Source organism: Bufo bufo, chromosome 4, assembly GCF_905171765.1.
Source record: "Bufo bufo chromosome 4, aBufBuf1.1, whole genome shotgun sequence".
In the NCBI taxonomy this organism is placed as follows: domain Eukaryota; kingdom Metazoa; phylum Chordata; class Amphibia; order Anura; family Bufonidae; genus Bufo; species Bufo bufo.
The window spans coordinates 596707199-596726259 of NC_053392.1; the positions used below are offsets into that span (position 1 = coordinate 596707199).

General features: G+C 49.5%; 2 protein-coding genes across 14 annotated transcripts in view; one reads left to right on the plus strand and one right to left on the minus strand.

Moving 5' to 3' along the window:
• LOC120999536 (zinc finger protein OZF-like) overlaps positions 1 to 19061 on the minus strand; it is a 2085412-nt gene that overhangs the window by 1247203 nt on the left and 819148 nt on the right. The window lies entirely within an intron of this gene.
• Positions 1 to 19061, plus strand: part of LOC120999545 (oocyte zinc finger protein XlCOF7.1-like) — a 795896-nt gene that overhangs the window by 609399 nt on the left and 167436 nt on the right. The gene's annotated exons all lie outside the window — the stretch shown is intronic.

A 19061-nucleotide genomic window follows, 5' to 3' on the forward strand; every position in this document is an offset into this window, starting at 1 on the left:
TCGGGGGGCAGCGACGGCGACCTGTTCGGGGGGCAGCGACGGCGACCTGTTCGGGGGGCAGCGACGGCGACCTGTTCGGGGGGCAGCGACGGCGACCTGTTCGGGGGGCAGCGACGGCGACCTGTTCGGGGGGCAGCGACGGCGACCTGTTCGGGGGGCAGCGACGGCGACCTGTTCGGGGGGCAGCGACGGCGACCTGTTCGGGGGGCAGCGACGGCGACCTGTTCGGGGGGCAGCGACGGCGACCTGTTCGGGGGGCAGTGACGGCGACCTGTTCGGGGGGCAGTGATGGCGACCTGTTCGGGGGGGGAGTACTGTCTGTACCTTGGGAACAGTTCTCTGGAGCGGCTCGAGCAGCAGTCGGTGGGTGCAGGGTGCAGACAATAGTCTGTAGATCTGATGTCCGGTCTGTGGGAGAGAAGGGGCACATGGGGAGAACTGTGTGTTCTGTAGGACACCTGATCAGACACTAGTACTGGGGGAGCAGTCTAGCCAGAGGGGGTGTCCGGGGTGCAGTCCCTGGTCTTGGGGCATATGGGGTCAGCAGGGGGTATTGGGTGGGAGCCATTAAGATCATAAGAGCAAGAGTGAGGTCACATGTAGGGGAGTGTGTGGGGGCAGTGTGTGTGGGGGGGGATGGGTCAGTGGGGATCTCGTGCTGCTGTCTGTGGGAAAGGGGGGCATGAGGAGCGGTCCTAGGACTTTATAGTGTAGTCTGTAAAGTCAGGGGCCGTCTGTTGTAGTATGTTTATGGGGTATAAGAACTGCACCGTCTGGAGGGGGGGGTGTTGCTGTGATTTAGCTCAGGGCAGTTACAGGGAGTTGTACGGCAGGTATGTCTGTGGAATGTGGCTCCTAGGTTAGGGCTTCATGTGGTCTGGGGTTTACTGGCTCATCTTAAATGTTCTACTTATGTGGCTGTGTGGTGACATGTTTGTGTTTTTGCACCCCATAGATCTTATTCCTGGGAGCTGAATTGCACAAGAGAGTGGTGTCCAGTCATTAAAGCCAAGGGAGAGGAGCACTCCAGTGCTGGATCCTGTACAGGCAGAGAGGGGCGTTCCTGCACTGGGTCCTGTACAGGAGGAGAGAGGCGCTCATGCGCTGGGTCCTGTACAGGCAGAGAGGGGGCGCTCCTGCACTGGGTCCTGTACAGGAGGAGAGGGGCGCTCCTGCGCTGGGTCCTGTACAGGCGAAGAGTGTCACGATTAGTGTGCGGAGGAAACTCCACACTGAACACAGGAGGGAAGGGGAACAGTAACTGGGCCTGGAAACTAGGGAAGAAGCAGGTCACCTCCTAGACAACCCTAATCCTGGCCCTAACTACCTATCAATATGAATTTACCTTGAAGGTAGGAATATTCATATGCAGGAAACCTAGGCCCTGGTCTCCCTATAAGGCCCTGGAATAAGGTTAGGACCAGAGACAACCCATTCCTCCCCAGATGGACGAATGGAAGTCTCTGTCTCAGGCCCAGATACAACAACAGGGAATATAACAAACACAACACTTAACTTCTGTAGAGATGGACGAACAGGAACACCAGAGTTGACCTCACACCAGCTCAGCCAAACCCAAATTAAGCTATCTACTGCATAGTCAGAAGAGTGGGGTCAGACTATAAATGGTAGAAGTGCTAACCATTGAGCAACAGCTGAGAAAAGGTAAGTAGTCAATAGCCCTATCAACACTGAATAAAGAGAAATCAAGGAGGCTGTTAGATTCCTCCACGCTCAGCCAGTCTCCCTGATCTCCTGACACCAGTCCGAACCAACACCAGATGCAATAAAAAATAAATCATAGGGGCCTAGACTCATATAGTACAACTCCTACAACAGCACTTACTAATAGCCCCTGATAAATATGGAAATAGTCTCATATGAAATATAGCAAAAATCTTTATTGGTATAAAAAATACATAACATAGGTGAAAACAAGGACCCCGTTCACCACAAACCACTGGTAGTAGAGACCACACAGGAGAGACTACAGGTCACAAGTCCAAGGGATATATGGTAAATGGTGCCAGCAAACAATACATGTATGTGCAGCCAGAATGAATACAAGATTTAAACATGATAGGACAAATGTTACACATATGGACATAAATATCCTGCGTTGTATGAGGACCATATAGAAATGGGAACCATTGCCCAATATCAAAAATGCACAAAAATACATAGTGACAGGTCCACACAACAGGGCATAAATGCACAGCTACATCACATTATACTGTACTGGCAATTAAGCAGTATGAATGAATTACCCTTGATGGACAGGTGAGCCGAGGCTCCCAGTGTGCTGATGCCTCAACGCTGTCACGGCGGGCGTGCACTCAGTCTAACAGATAACGCACCAACCAGGCTCTGGGCGAGAGACAGGGAAAGGGTCACCTCCTAACTAATCCCTGACCTCTTTCCCTGCACTGCTCAGCCCACCTACAGACCTTTAAGGTAGGTATGAGGTGTCCCCGTGCCTGGGCTGACAAAACCCTGAATTCCCTGAGATAGTGAAGTAGGGAAATAGGAGCAGCCTGCTCGCACAGAACCTGGATGGGATAGATGACACAAAACAACCAAACTTGAAATAACACTTATCTTCCTGAGCTGGAGCAGACAGCCAACCTTCCTTCCTAGCTTCCAAGACCACAATGATTAGTATAATCCGCCCAGAGCACTGGACTGGTGTACTATTTAAACTAATGACCCCACCCAGTGCACTTGATGAGAGGCGGATCCAGCACGGCTCCAAAACAAACACTAAACTCGTGCTGCTATCCTGGCCGACCTCCGCACATCGTCAGAGTGGGGCATGACAAACGCGCGTTTCGCCAACCCACTGGCTTCGTCAGATCAATCTACACCCGCAGATAACTCTAGATCCACATATGAGGTATTTTCTGACTCGGGAGAAATTGGGCTATAAACTGTTGGGCGAACAAGTTTGTTTGCTCCACCATCAGATTCACAAAGTGGTCACTGAAAAAAACTAAAAGTCATATTCAGTGAAGCCCACTGTGCGAATCTGGATTCCTGGTCAAGTTCACCGGTGGGGGCCTCAGGTGAACATGCCTGGTGGGCCGGAAAACTAGTACGAGCTCCAGGGCTGCTCATACTAGTGTGGGCCACAGGGTCCCTGGTATGGGGGGCTCCTGGCGGCGTCTCCGCTGCCTTGGGTACTCATCATCATCACTAGATGATGAGGAGAACGAGGATGACAACAGGAAAGTGGGGTCATCCTCGTTCTCACTGGGGCTCTCGGAGTCGGAGAGCAGCTGGGCGTATGCCTCCTCGGCCGAGAACATTCAGCGTATTGTCTTAGAACGCTAAAGGGGAGTGTGTGTGTGTAAAACTTTATTTAGTGGGGGGGGTGTGGTGTGTTTTTATGTATACCCTAACCCAGTGGTCGGCAAAGTGCGGCTCGCGAGCCACAAGCGGCTCTTTAGACCCTTGAATGCGGCTCTTTGGTGCGGGCTCCCACGGCGAAACCAGCCCATCCTGCTCTACAGAGGAATCTTGCCTGTGGGACGCACAGTGGCGTCGTCAGGGGCTCCCCCTACATCATGCTGTGCCCCCCCCAAGTGAGCCGCCGCCGCCGGGCACAGGGAGATGAGCGCTTCCATTACGCTCATCTCCATTGTAAACTGCCTGTGCCAGCGGAGGTGCAGGGGAGGGAGAGGCGTGTCCCTTCCTCTGATAGGCTGCAGGCAGTGGGTACCTACCATATAGGCAGACCACGCAGCTGCTGAGGGGCCCGAAGTGGAGGAGAGGCCCCGCCCCCTAATTGCTCCTGTTTATCTTCCTAAAGCTAAAGGACCTTTGATGATGTCATCACAGGTCCTGTAAGGGAACTGCACAGTGTAAAGTGTAGTTCCCAGGTTAGAACAGTGCATCTGCCAGGACCTATGATGACATCATCTTCAACATCACAGGTCCTGCAGAATCTAGCAAAGGAACTGCACCAAAAATGGTGTAGTTCCTAGGTTTCAAAGGTATATGTCACGGCGGACGGGCACAGTTAAACAGATAACACACCAACCAGGCTCTGGACGAGAGACCCGGGAAGGGTCACCTAATTTATCCCTGACCTTTTTCCCTGCAATGCTCAGCCCACAGACAAACCTTGATGGTAGATTTGCTGTGTCCACCAGCCTAAACTAACAGAACCCTGAACTCCCTGAGATGGTGAAGTGGGGAGAAAGGAGCAGCCAGCTCGCACAGAACCTGGATGGGTAAGATGACATAAACAACCAAACAAGAAAATACACTTATCTGCTGAGAGCAGGAACAAACAGCCAACCTTCCTTCCAAACTTCCCAGACAATAATGAACAGTATAATCCGCTCAGAGCACTTTAGCTGGAGACCATTTAAACTAATGACTCCACCCAGTGCACCTGATGCGAGGCGGATCCAGCACAGCATCAAAACAAATACTAGACTCGTGCTGCAATCCTGGCTGACCTCCGCACATCGTCAGAGTGGGGTATGACAGTACCCCCTCTTCTACGGGTGACCTCCGGACACCCTGGACCAACCTTATCCGGATGGGACCTATGAAAGGCCCTCACCAGACGGCTGGCATTGACATCTGACGCCGGAACCCACATCCTCTCCTCAGGACCGTATCCCCTCCAGTGAACCAGGTACTGGAGGGAACCCCGCAGAACTCTCGAGTCGAGAACCCTGGAGATCTCGAACTCCAAGTTTCCCTCGACCAGAACAGGAGGAGGAGGCAATGGCGATGGTACCACCGGTTTAACATATTTTTTTAGTAAAGACTTGTGGAAGACATCGTGGATCCTCCAAGTCTGCGGCAGATCAAGTCGAAATGCCACAGGATTGATCACAGCAGAAATCTTATATGGACCAACAAATCTTGGACCCAGTTTCCAAGATGGCATTCTCAACTTGATATTTCTAGTGGACAACCACACCAAATCACCCACACACAGGTCCGGACCAGTCACACATCTCCTGTCAGCCATTCGTTTATACCTCTCACCCATCCTCTCCAAATTCCCTTGAATCCCCCGCCAGATAGAGGATAAGGCAGAAGAGAATCTCTCCTCCTCTGGCATCCCGGAGGAACCAGACCCAGAAAAGGTACCAAACTGAGGATGGAAACCGTATGCGCCAAAAAATGGCGACTTACCAGTGGACTCCTGCCTACGGTTATTCAATGCAAATTCTGCTAAGAGCAAGAATGAGGACCAGTCCTCCTGATTCTCAGCCACAAAGCACCTCAAGTAGGTCTCCAGGTTTTGATTGGCACGCTCCGTCTGACCATTCGACTGTGGATGAAAAGCCGACGAGAAAGAAAGTTGAATGCCAAGTCGAGAGCAGAACGCCCTCCAAAACCTGGAGACAAACTGCGTGCCCCTATCAGAGACAATATCCGAAGGAATACCGTGCAATTTAACAATATTATCCACAAAAATCTGCGCAAGAGTCTTAGCGTTAGGCAGACTTGTTAGTGGTATAAAGTGAGCCATTTTACTGAAACGATCGACTACCACCAAAATCACTGTTGTCCCGGAGGAACTCGCTAGGTCCGTAATAAAGTCCATGGACAAATGTGTCCAAGGACGAGATGGAATAGACAATGGAAGAAGTGAACCAGGCGGTCGAGTATGAGCAACCTTAGACCGAGCGCAGGTTTCACAAGCTGCCACGTAATTCTCAATACTCTTAAGCAAACCTGACCACCAGAACCTCCGGGACACCAGATCACAGGTGGACTTACCACCAGGATGTCCAGCGAGAACAGTATCGTGATGTTCCTTGAACACCTTGTATCGTAGGCCCTCAGGAACAAACAACCTCCCTGGGGGACACGAACCAGGAGCCCCCTCCTGAGCTCCCAACACCTCCATCTCCAATTCAGGGTACAGAGCGGAGACCACCACTCCATCCGCCAAAATCGGCGCTGGATCTTCTGAATCACCTCCCCCAGGGAAGCTGCAAGACAAGACATCTGCCTTGATGTTCTTGACCCCTGGGCGAAATTGAACCTGGTAAAAAACAATGACCATCTGGCCTGTCTAGGGTTCAGACGCTTGGCAGATTGCAGGTAAGCCAAATTCTTATGGTCTGTATACACAGTAACGGGGTGAGAAGCCCCCTCTAACCAGTGACACCATTCTTCAAAGGCCAACTTGATCGCCAACAACTCCCTATCTCCAACATCATAATTCCTCTCGGCGACCGAGAGCTTCCTGGAGAAGAAGGCACACGGGACCCACTTGCCAGGAGAAGGACCCTGCGAAAGCACCACCCCAACCCCCACCTCTGATGCATCAACCTCGACCACGAATGGCTGAGATACATCCGGCTGCACCAGAATGGGAGCAGACGCAAAACGCTCCTTAATACCCGAAAAGGCCTGCAATGCCTCATCCGACCAGACAGAGACATCAGCGCCCTTCTTGGTCATATCAGTAAGAGGTTTGACTAGCGTGGAATAATTCAAAATAAATTTTCTATAATAATTCGTAAACCCCAAAAATCGCATCAAAGCTTTCTGATTCTCCGGTCGGTCCCACTCCAGAACCGCCCGGACCTTTTCGGGGTCCATACGAAAACCAGAATCAGAAAGCATGCATCCCAAAAATGAAAGCTCTTGCACCGCAAACAAACATTTCTCCAATTTGGCGTATAACTTATTCTCCCGCAGGATCGTCAAAACCTGTCTCACATGATCCTGATGGGTCTTCAGATCAGGAGAATAAATTAAAATGTCATCAAGGTAGACTACTACGAACCTCCCCACCAAATGATGAAAAATATTATTGACGAATCGCTGAAATACCGCTGGCGCATTTGTCAACCCAAAAGGCATTACCAGGTTCTCAAAATGACCCTTGTGCGTATTGAAGGCCGTTTTCCACTCATCCCCCTCCTTGATCCTGATCAGATTGTATGCTCCTCTCAAATCCAACTTGGAGAACACCTTGGCTCCAACAATCTGATCAAAAAGATCAGAGATCAAAGGCAGGGGATATGGATCCCGGACTGTAATACGATTCAGCTCCCGGAAATCCAAACACGGTCTCAGTGATCCATCTTTCTTCTTCACGAAGAACAAACCTACAGCCACTGGAGACTTAGATGGTCTAATATGACCCTTTGCCAAACTCTCGGCGACATACTTTCGCATGACCTCTCTCTCGGGTTGAGAGAGGTTGTAGAGCCGAGACTTAGGCAACTTAGCCCCCGGAATGAGATTCACAGGACAATCATAGTCACGATGAGGGGGCAATTCCTGAGCCCCACCCTCCGAAAACACGTCTGAAAAATCTGAGAGATACTGAGGCAAGGCCGTAACGGACACTTCAGAAATAGATGTGACAAGACAATTATCCGAACAAAACTTGCTCCAACCAATGATTTGTCTCGCCTGCCAGTCTATAATTGGGTTATGTTTAGACAACCATGGCAACCCCAAAACTATTGGAGCTGGCAAATCCTTCATGACGAAACAGGAAATAATCTCAGCATGTGAATCACCCACCCTTAAATGAATATCATGAACAACGTGAGTAAGGCTCCCTTGAGAAAGAGGGGAAGAATCAATGGCAAAAACACGAATCTCGTTCTCTAACGTGCAAATACTTAGTCCCAAACCCTCAAGAAACAGAAAGTCAATTAAATTTACCCCAGCACTACAATCAAGATAAACATCAACAAACACATTTCGAGACTCTAGCGCCACCATAGCTGAAAGGAGAAAACGGGAACTTCAGGGAACTTGCATACCAGTCTGCTCTACCACACTCTTCATACTACCAAGTGTGAGGGAGGGTTTTTTTTCTTTTTCTTTTTTCTTTATCACTTTCCCCTTGTGATTCAACATACGGACAAGAAAAAACAAAATGACCCCTCTTTCCACAAAAGAAACATAAATTGTGCGCTTTACGAAAGTCTCTACTATCCGAATGGAAAGATATCTGACCTAACTGCATGGGTTCCTCTCCTACTCCAGAATAACAAGCAATATCTCCCTGGGCAGCTGGTGAAACAAAACCACACGCGGGAGGAATCCCCTGCACAGAGGTACCCATACACCTCTCTCTGATACGTCTATCCAAACGTATCGTCAAAGACATTGCATTTTCCAAAGTATCTGGGTATTCATGAAAAGCCAGAGCATCCTTCAACCTTTCAGATAACCCCTGACAAAACTGGCTACGTAACGCGGGGTCGTTCCACCCTGACTCAGTTGCCCACCTCCTAAACTCTGTGCAGTAAACCTCAGCAGTATGTTTACCCTGTAGTAAGTTACGTAATTTTGACTCTGCCATCGAAACTCGATCTGGGTCATCGTAAATCAATCCCAGGGCTTTAAAAAATTCCTCCACCGACCGGAGAGCCAGAGAACAGGGCGGCAGGGAAAAAGCCCAGGATTGCGCGTCCCCTTTCAGCAAAGACATGACGATACCCACCCTCTGATCCTCATTACCTGATGAAAATGGGCACAATCGAAAGTACAACTTACATGATTCCTTGAAACAGAAAAAATCATCAGTACCCCCTGCAAATTTCTCCGGAAGAGCGACTTTAGGCTCCCCAACAATTTGACCTGTACCTGAAGCCAACACCCTCTGACACTGTGTGACCGTACTACGTAGATCCGCAACCTCCAGGGACAAACCCTGCATGCGGTCAACCAGTGCATCAATTGACGCCATCACATAAACACTGAGAAATGGCGGTCACAGTATGGCGGATTATAATGTCACGGCGGACGTGCACAGTTAAACAGATAACACACCAACCAGGCTCTGGACGAGAGACAGGGGAAGGGTCACCTCCTAATTTATCCCTGACCTCTTTCCCTGCAATGCTCAGCCCACAGACAAACCTTGATGGTGGATTTGCTGTGTCCACCAGCCTAAACTAACAGAACCCTGAACTCCCTGAGATGGTGAAGTGGGGAGAAAGGAGCAGCCAGCTCGCACAGAACCTGGATGGGTAAGATGACATAAACAACCAAACAAGAAAATACACTTATCTGCTGAGAGCAGGAACAAACAGCCAACCTTCCTTCCAAACTTCCCAGACAATAATGAACAGTATAATCCGCTCAGAGCACTTTAGCTGGAGACCATTTAAACTAATGACTCCACCCAGTGCACCTGATGCGAGGCGGATCCAGCACAGCATCAAAACAAATACTAGACTCGTGCTGCAATCCTGGCTGACCTCCGCACATCGTCAGAGTGGGGCATGACAGTATATCTGCCAGGACCTGTGATGACATCATCACAGGTCCTTCAACCCCTAACAGCAAGTATTAGAAGTTCACAAGCAGCTCTGCATTGATCCATACAGACTGGAATGGAGTGGTAAGATGAGGTCCTCCACTTTTCATCATTTACCCCCCCCCCCCCCTCCATGCCCTGTTTTTACTCATTGCTCACTCATGTATAATACTTCAGACAGTTACAGTGACCACTACTACCTCATGTACCTCACACACACAGCGAGCGACCATAATGTATAACTGACCACATATTTCTGTAAACACTGCATCTACAGTATTATACCTTCTATGTCTCACATCAATACACTGCTCTGTGTGTAATATATATATATATATATATAGATACACACACATACATGCACACACACTGCATATATTAAACAGTACTATACATGCAATATGTACAGATATATAGTATATACCGCAGTGCACTGATATGTGAGGTACAAGGTATAATAGATGCTGTGTGTACAGATATCAGTACACTTCTGTATATACTATATATGTGGCGTACGAGGTATAATAGATGCAGTGTGTACAGATATATAGTATATACAGCGGTGTACTGATATCTGAGGTACGAGGTGTCAATACACTGCTGTATTTACTATATACCTGTATACACTGCATATATTATACCCGTACCTCACATATCAGTACACTGCTGTATATACTATATTATATCTGTACACACTGCCTCTGTTATACCTCACATATCAGTACACTGCTGTATATACTATATACCTGTACACACTGCATATATTATACCCTGTACCTCACATATCAGAACACTAGGGAATATACTATATTCCTGTACACACTGCATATATTATACCGCGTACCTCACATAACTGTACACTGCTGTATATAATATACATCTGTACACACTGCATCTATTATACCTCTTTTGTGTGCCAGGGCTGTTTTGTAATCCCAATCCGGCCCTGATGGCATAAATTATAAAACGCAGCAGCAAGAATAGTTCATGGAACAAAGGGAGGGGCTATAAAAGGGGAATGGGGGCCCAATTTAGATTCCTGCTATGGGGCCCAGTGATTTTTATGTACGCCCTGGCTGCAGGCACTAGGCCGGCAGCCTATCAGAGGCCGGCGCAAGTGGCGCGATGACGTCATCGCGCCGCCTGAGCCTTACATTACAGCGTGGGACACAGGAAGAGGCTGCATCGCATCGCTGACACTGAGGTAAGTATAAGTGTTTTTTTTTTTGTTTTTTTTACAATAGTGTTACTGGCACATTGGGGGGGCTTATTACAATACTGGCACATGATGATGGGGGGGGGACTTAATACTGGCACATGATGATGGGGGGGACTTAATACTGGCACATGATGATGGGGGGACCTAATACTGGCACATGATGATGGGGGGACTTAATACTGGCACATGATGATAGGGGGACTTAATACTGGCACATGATGGGGGAGGGCTTAATACTGGCACATGATGGGGGGACTTAATACTGGCCCATGATGATGGGGGGGACTTAATACTGGCACATGATGATGGGGGACTTAATACTGGCACATGATGATGGGGGGACTTAATACTGGCACATGATGATGGGGGGACTTAATACTGGTACGTGATGGGGGGCTTATTACTGGCACATGATGGGGGGCTTATTACTGGCACGTGATGGGGGCTTATTACTGGCACGTGATGGGGGGCTTATTACTGGCATGTGATGGGGGGCTTATTACTGGCACGTGATGGGGGCTCTTGTTACTGGCACGTGATGGGGGCTTATTACTGGCACATTGGGGGGCTCTTGTTACTGGCAGTGGCACGTTATTGAGGGCACTTATTACTGGCACATTATTGGTGGGCACTATAGGGGCATCTACTGAGGCCACAAAGAAGGGGTGTTTTATATGGGGGGCTCTGTACAGTAGCATTTTATACTGGGACACATTATGGTGGGTACTATGGAGAAGGGGAGAGAGGAGTACTATGGAGTCCTCTACGGGGGGCACTAAGAAGGGGTATTTTATACTTGCAAATTATGGGGGACACTGAGGGCATCTACTGGGGCACGATATATGGGACATTTTATACTGGTACATTATGGGGGGCACTAGCAGGAAGGGGGAGAGGAGCACTATGGAGGCATTTACTGGGGCACTATATAGGGGTATTTTATACTGGCACATTATGGGGGACATTAGCTCAACTGGGGGCATAAGGGGGTATGTTTTGCACATTATAAGGAGAATTATTTCTACTGGGGGGCATTATGGTGGGTTTTATTACTCCCCCATGGTATGACCCCCTAGTAGAAGCACCAGCCTCTCCCTGCTCTGCTATCCCTCTGCCCCTTCTCCAAATCCTTATTATGAAATCTTTCTCATTAGGATAAAACACAACATCAGCTCCGCCGAGCCCCCGGCCAAGTGTTGAAGTGGCGTCCGAGATCCCCAAGGGCCAAGCCAAGTAACTGTAAGTGTTCATGTGAAATATGTTTATTTTATATATGTACACTCCTGTGAGAGGCGGGGAGGGAGATCAGTGGATGACACTGTTATAGGGAGGGAGATCTGTGGATGACACTGTTATGGAGGGGGAAATGGGGACGACACTGTCATGGGGTGGATCTGTGGATGACACATATAGCATAAGATGCTATATACGGTATGTGGCATCCACAGATCCCCCCCATAGCAGTGTCATCCACAGATCCCCCTCTCTATAAAAGTGTCATCCACAGACAGCTGGACTTTTCTTCCCTGTTGCGGTTTTAGGTATTGGGTAAAGTATCGCAGCATTTCTAAGCGTACTTGTGTAAATGTATCGTTGTTATAGCTGCCCCCCCTACTTTTGTCCTGGCCCCCAGTGTGTGTGTGTGTGGGGGGGAAAATGGGTCAGTGGGGATCTCGTGCTGCTGTCTGTGGGAAAGGGGGGCATGAGGAGTGGTCCTAGGACTTTTTAGTGTAGTCTGTAAAGTCAGGGGGCCGTCTGTTGTAGTATGTTTATGGGGTATAGGAACTACACCGTCTGGAGTAGGGGGTGTTGCTGTGATTTAGGTCAAGGCAGTTACAGGAAATTGTATGGCATGTATGTCTGGAATGTGGCTCCTAGGTTAGGGCTTCATGTGGTCTGGGGTTTATTGGCTCATCTTAAATGTTCTACTTATGTGGCTGTGTGGTGACATGTTTGTGTTTTTGCACCCCATAGATCTTATTCCTGGGAGCTGAATTGCACAAGAGAGGGGGGTCCAGTCATTAAAGCCAGGGTAGAGGAGCACTCCAGTGCTGGATCCTGTACAGGCAGAGAGAGGCGCTCCTGCGCTGGGTCCTGTACAGGCAGAGAGAGGCGCTCCTGTGCTGGGACCTGTACAACAGGAGAGAGGCGCTCCTGCGCTGGGTCCTGTACAGGCGGAGAGGGGGCGCTCCTGCACTGGGTCCTGTACAGGCGGAGAGAGGCGCTCCTGTGCTGGGACCTGTACAACAGGAGAGAGGCGCTCCTGCGCTGGGTCCTGTACAGGCGGAGAGGGGGCGCTCCTGTGCTGGGTCCTGTACAGGAGGAGAGAGGCGCTCCTGCGCTGGGTCCTGTACAGGCGGAGAGGGGGCGCTCCTGCGCTGGGTCCTTTACAGGAGGAGAGAGGCGCTCCTGCGCTGGGTCCTGTACAGGCGAAGAGAGTGTCACGATTAGTGTGCGGGGGAAACTCCACACTGAACACAGGAGGGAAGGGGAACAGTAACTGGGCCTGGAAACTAGGGAAGAAGCAGGTCACCTCCTAGACAACCCTAATCCTGGCCCTAACTACCTATCAATATGAATAGACCTTGAAGGTAGGAATATTCATATGCAGGAAACCTAGGCCCTGATCTCCCTATAAGGCCCTGGAATAAGGTTAGGACCAGAGATAACCCATTCCTCCCCAGATGGACGAATGGAAGTCTCTGTCTCAGGCCCAGATACAACAACAGGGAATATAACAAACACAACACTTAACTGCTGTAGAGATGGACCAACAGGAACACCAGAGACGACCTCACACCAGCTCAGCCAAACCCAAATTAAGCTATCTACAGCTATCTACTGCATAGTCAGAAGAGTGGGGTCAGACTATAAATGGTAGAAGTGCTAACCATTGAGCAACAGCTGAGAAAAGGTAAGTAGTCATTAGCCCTATCAACACTGAATAAAGAGAAATCAAGGAGGCTGTTAGATTCCTCCACGCTCAGCCAGTCTCCCTGATCTCCTGACACCAGTCCGAACCAACACCAGATGCAATAAAAAATAAATCATAGGGGCCTAGACTCATATAGTACAACTCCTACAACAGCACTTACTAATAGCCCCTGATAAATATGGAAATAGTCTCATATGAAATATAGCAAAAATCTTTATTGGTATAAAAAATACATAACATAGGTGAAAACAAGGACCACGTTCACCACAAAACCCCTGGTAGTAGAGACCACACAGGAGAGACTACAGGTCACAAGTCCAAGGGATATATGGTAAATGGTGCCAGCAAGCAATACATGTATGTGCAGCCAGAATGAATACAAGATTTAAACATGATAGGACAAATGTTACACATATGGACATAAATATCCAGCGTTGTATGAGGACCATATAGAAATGGGAACCATTGCCCAATATCAAAAATGCACAAAAATACATAGTGACAGGTCCACACAACAGGGCATAAATGCACAGCTACATCACATTATACTGTACTGGCAATTAAGCAGTATGAATGAATTACCCTTGATGGACAGGTGAGCCGAGGCTCCCAGTGTGCTGATGCCTCAACGCTGTCACGGCGGGCGTGCACTCAGTCTAACAGATAACGCACCAACCAGGCTCTGGGCGAGAGACAGGGAAAGGGTCACCTCATAACTAATCCCTGACCTCTTTCCCTGCACTGCTCAGCCCACCTACAGACCTTTAAGGTCTGTAGGTGGGCTGAGCAGTGCACCTACAGACCTTTAAGGTAGGTATGAGGTGTCCCCGTGCCTGGGCTGACAAAACCCTGAATTCCCTAAGATAGTGAAGTAGGGGAATAGGAGCAGCCTGCTCGCACAGAACCTGGATGGGATAGATGACACAAAACAACCAAACTTGAAATAACACTTATCTTCCTGAGCTGGAGCAGACAGCCAACCTTCCTTCCTAGCTTCCAAGACCACAATGATTAGTATAATCCGCCCAGAGCACTGGACTGGTGTACTATTTAAACTAATGACCCCACCCAGTGCACTTGATGAGAGGCGGATCCAGCACGGCTCCAACACAAACACTAAACTCGTGCTGCTATCCTGGCCGACCTCCGCACATCGTCAGAGTGGGGCATGACGAACGCGCGTTTCGCCAACCCACTGGCTTCGTCAGATCACTCTACACCCGCAGATAACTCTACATCCACATATGAGGTATTTTCTGACTCGGGAATAATTGGGCTATAAACTGTTGGGCGAACAAGTTTGTTTGCTCCACCATCAGATTCACAAAGTGGTCACTGAAAAAAACTAAAAGTCATATTCAGTGAAGCCCACTGTGCGAATCTGGATTCCTGGTCAAGTTCACCGGTGGGGGCCTCAGGTGAACATGCCTGGTGGGCCGGAAAACTAGTACGAGCTCCAGGGCTGCTCATACTAGTGTGGACCACAGGGTCCCTGGTATGGGGGGCTCCTGGCGGCGTCTCCGCCGCCTTGGGTACTCATCATCATCACTAGATGATGAGGAGGATGACAACAGGAAAGTGGGGTCATCCTTGTTCTCACTGGGGCTCTCGGAGTCGGAGAGCAGCTGGGCGTATGCCTCCTCGGCCGAGAACATCCGGCGTATCGTCTTAGAACGCTAAAGGGGAGTGTGTGTGTGTGTGTGTAAAACTTTATTTAGTGGGGGGGGGTGCGGTGTGTTTTTATGTATACCCTAACCCAGTGGTCGGCAAAGTGCGGCTCGTGAGCCACAAGCGGCTCTTTAGACCCTTGAATGCGGCTCTTTGGTGCGGGCTCCCACAGCGAAACCAGCCCATCCTGCTCTACAGAGGAATCTTGCCTGTGGGAGGACGCATTTGCGTTCCACAAAGCAAGAGAGGGCGTGTTGCTCCTGCATCGGGTCCAGAGTCCTGCCCTTGCACCTCTGTCACTGACCTGACATCAGTGACATTGCTCCGCCTCTCCCTCTCCTCAGTTGGACAATGACCAGCAACCGGACTGCCAGATGTGGGCGGGGCTATAATAGCCCCGCCCCCTTTTCTACCCGCGATTCCTGCAACCTGAACCTTCCAATCTTCCATGCCCAGCAAGCTGAACACATCAGTTGGATTGATACAACTGCACCATTGATGTGAGTAGCAGGGGAATTACTGCGGTTATATTCAACTTTCCCAGACTGTGCACATGTGACATGCAGTACAGTAGGAAAGCTGGGTGAATTATATCATGAAATGTCGTCCAGCTTCCCTGCTATCCTGCATGGCACAAGTGCAGAGGCATTAGAGTATGGGGGAGAGGCACAGCAGGAAAGCTGGGTGTCTATATATGTGTATTGTATATGTGTGCGTCCATGTATGTGGTGACTGTGTGTATAAGTGCGCCCCTGTATGTGAAGAGTATGTGTATGAGTGCATCCATGTATGTGTGGAGAGTGTGTGTATGAATGCATCTATGTATATGGTGAGCATATGTATGAGTGCGTCCATGTATGTGGAGAGTGCATGTATGAGTGCATCTATGAATATGGTGAGCACATGTATGAATGCATCTATGTATATGTTGAGTGCGTGTATGAGTGTGTCCATGTATATGTTGAGTGTGTGTATGAGTGCATCTATGTATATGGAGAGTGCATCCTTATATGTGGAGAATGCGTGTATGACTGCATCCATGTATGTGGAGAGTGCGTGTATGTGGAGAGTGTGTGTATGTGGAGAGTGTGTGTATGAGTGCATCTATGTATATGGAGAGTGCGTCCTTATATGTGGAGAATGCGTGTATGACTGCATCCATGTATGTGGAGTGTGCGTGTATGACTGCGTCCATGTATGTGGAGTGTGCGTGTATGACTGCATCCATGTATGTGGAGTGTGCGTGTATGACTGCGTCCATGTATGTGGAGAGTGCGTGTATGACTGCGTCCATGTATGTGGAGAGTGCGTGTATGACTGCGTCCATGTATGTGGAGGGTGCGTGTATGACTGCTTCCATGTATGTGGAGAGTGCGTGCATGACTGCGTTCATGTATGTGGAGAGTGCGTGTATGACTGCGTCCATGTATGTGGAGGGTGCGTGTATGACTGCTTCCATGTATGTGGAGAGTGCGTGCATGACTGCGTTCATGTATGTGGAGAGTGCGTGCATGACTGCGTCCATGTATGTGGAGGGTGCGTGTATGACTGCGTCCATGTATGTGGAGAGTGCGTGTATGACTGCGTCCATTTATGTGGAGAGTACGTGTATGACTGCGTCCATGTATGTGGAGAGTGCGTGTATGACTGCGTCCATGTATGTGGAGAGTGCGTGTATGACTGCGTCCATGTATGTGGAGGGTGCGTGTATGACTGCGTCCATGTATGTGGAGGGTGCGTGTATGACTGCGTCCATGTATGTGGAGAGTGCGTGTATGACTGCGTCCATGTATGTGGAGAGTGCGTGTATGACTGCGTCCATGTATGTGGAGGGTGCGTGTATGACTGCGTCCATGTATGTGGAGAGTGCGTGTATGACTGCGTCCATGTATGTGGAGGGTGCGTGTATGACTGCGTCCATGTATGTGGAGGGTGCGTGTATGACTGCGTCCATGTATGTGGAGAGTGCGTGTATGACTGCTTCCATGTATGTGGAGAGTGCGTGCATGACTGCGTTCATGTATGTGGAGAGTGCGTGTATGACTGCGTCCATGTATGTGGAGAGTGCGTGTATGACTGCGTCCATGTATGTGGAGAGTGCGTGTATGACTGCGTCCATGTATGTGGAGAGTGCGTGTATGACTGCGTCCATGTATGTGGAGAGTGCGTGTATGACTGCGTCCATGTATGTGGAGAGTGCGTGTATGACTGCGTCCATGTATGTGGAGGGTGCGTGTATGACTGCTTCCATGTATGTGGAGAGTGCGTGCATGACTGCGTTCATGTATGTGGAGGGTGCGTGTATGACTGCGTCCATGTATGTGGAGAGTGCGTGCATGACTGCGTCCATGTATGTGGAGGGTGCGTGTATGACTGCGTCCATGTATGTGGAGAGTGCGTGTATGACTGCGTTCATGTATGTGGAGGGTGCGTGTATGACTGCGTCCATGTATGTGGAGAGTGCGTGCATGACTGCGTCCATGTATGTGGAGGGTGCGTGTATGACTGCTTCCATGTATGTGGAGAATGCGTGTATGACTGCGTCCATGGCTGCAGTATGATAGGTACAGAGGCTAAAATACTTGTGGATATGTAAAGGTAAGTCAGACATGTCTATTACAATTGCAGCGCATGCACTACTTTTTTGCGGTGCGGAGGCACAGCCAGAAGCACCACGGAAGCACTCTGTAGCACTCATATCCCGGATCCTGGACCTATTGAAGTGAATGGGTCCATGATGCGGGCTGCACACGGCCGTGTGCAGCCCGCATCATGGACCCATTCACTTCAGCATGCGCTTCCTTCCTATATATTTAAGGTTTTAAAAATGTGGCTCTCAAAAAAAAATTCAATCGTGGTTTTGGCAATATTTGGCTCCGTTGACAAAAAAGTTTGCCCACCACTGCCCTAACCTAACAGAATCCCCGAAAAATTGCTCACAGCCCAAAAACTCGCTGATCAGCGGTGGGGTGGGCGATGCGCTAACAGTGGCCAGGCGCTCTTTAACGGCTAAGAGTGCCGGCCACAGTCAGCGCACCTACAAAAAGAATGCACTTGCACCCCAAAATATGAGGGGGAGGGGCAAGCTGCAGCACCCCTGGGGGGACGGGGGTCGCACAGGGTGCTGTGGACCCCAGACACCCTCAGATCTGGGTGCTGCACACAAAAAAAAACTGGCTGATATGTCCCAGGCCTGCTGCACACTCAAGACTGGCTGATATGTCCCAGGCCTCACAGGTGCACCTAAATGTGACCTGTAGATGGAAAACAGGCACATTTAAATTGGAGTTTATACACCTCCAGGCACATTTAGGTGCACCTGTGAGGCCTGGGACATATCAGCCAGTCTTGAGTGGGACTCGCAGACTCCTCCCTCCTCCCATTGCAAGCATGGCTACATGCTGGAGGTAACTGGTGAGCTGTTTGTGAGTCGGCCTTATGCTCCTGTAATTGGCCCACTGGCTCCTGGTATTGCCCATACGGCTCAGGTAGGAGAGTGTTAGGTCCCGGGCTACTTGAGAAACCTTGCCGTGGTGCCCGGGCTTAGACATGTTCTACACCGTAGGACATGTTGACTAATCTCTCAATTTTAAAATCAGTTTGAGGGTTTAGTGAGACTGCAGAGTGCACCTGTCTTTGTTATTGTTTTGTTATATTGTTATATTAATTATGACATCCGCACTTGTTACCTTGTGTAGGATGTCTATTGTGGTACTTGTGGTTCGCCGCGGGCATCCTCCATTGTATGCATTTTGCTGGGATTGCCATTAGCAACGGGCCACAAGTGCAGGATCTGCTCCCCTATATATATGCACAACTGCATGTGGGTTTGAGCACCTCCTGCTAATGACAACCTGTCTTCTTAGTGTTCTTGATCTGGCCAACTGTTGTGAAGGGTGTTTTCTTCACCAGGGAAAGAATTCTTCGGTCATCCACCACAGTGGTTTTCTGTGGTCTTCCGGGTCTTTTGGTGTTGC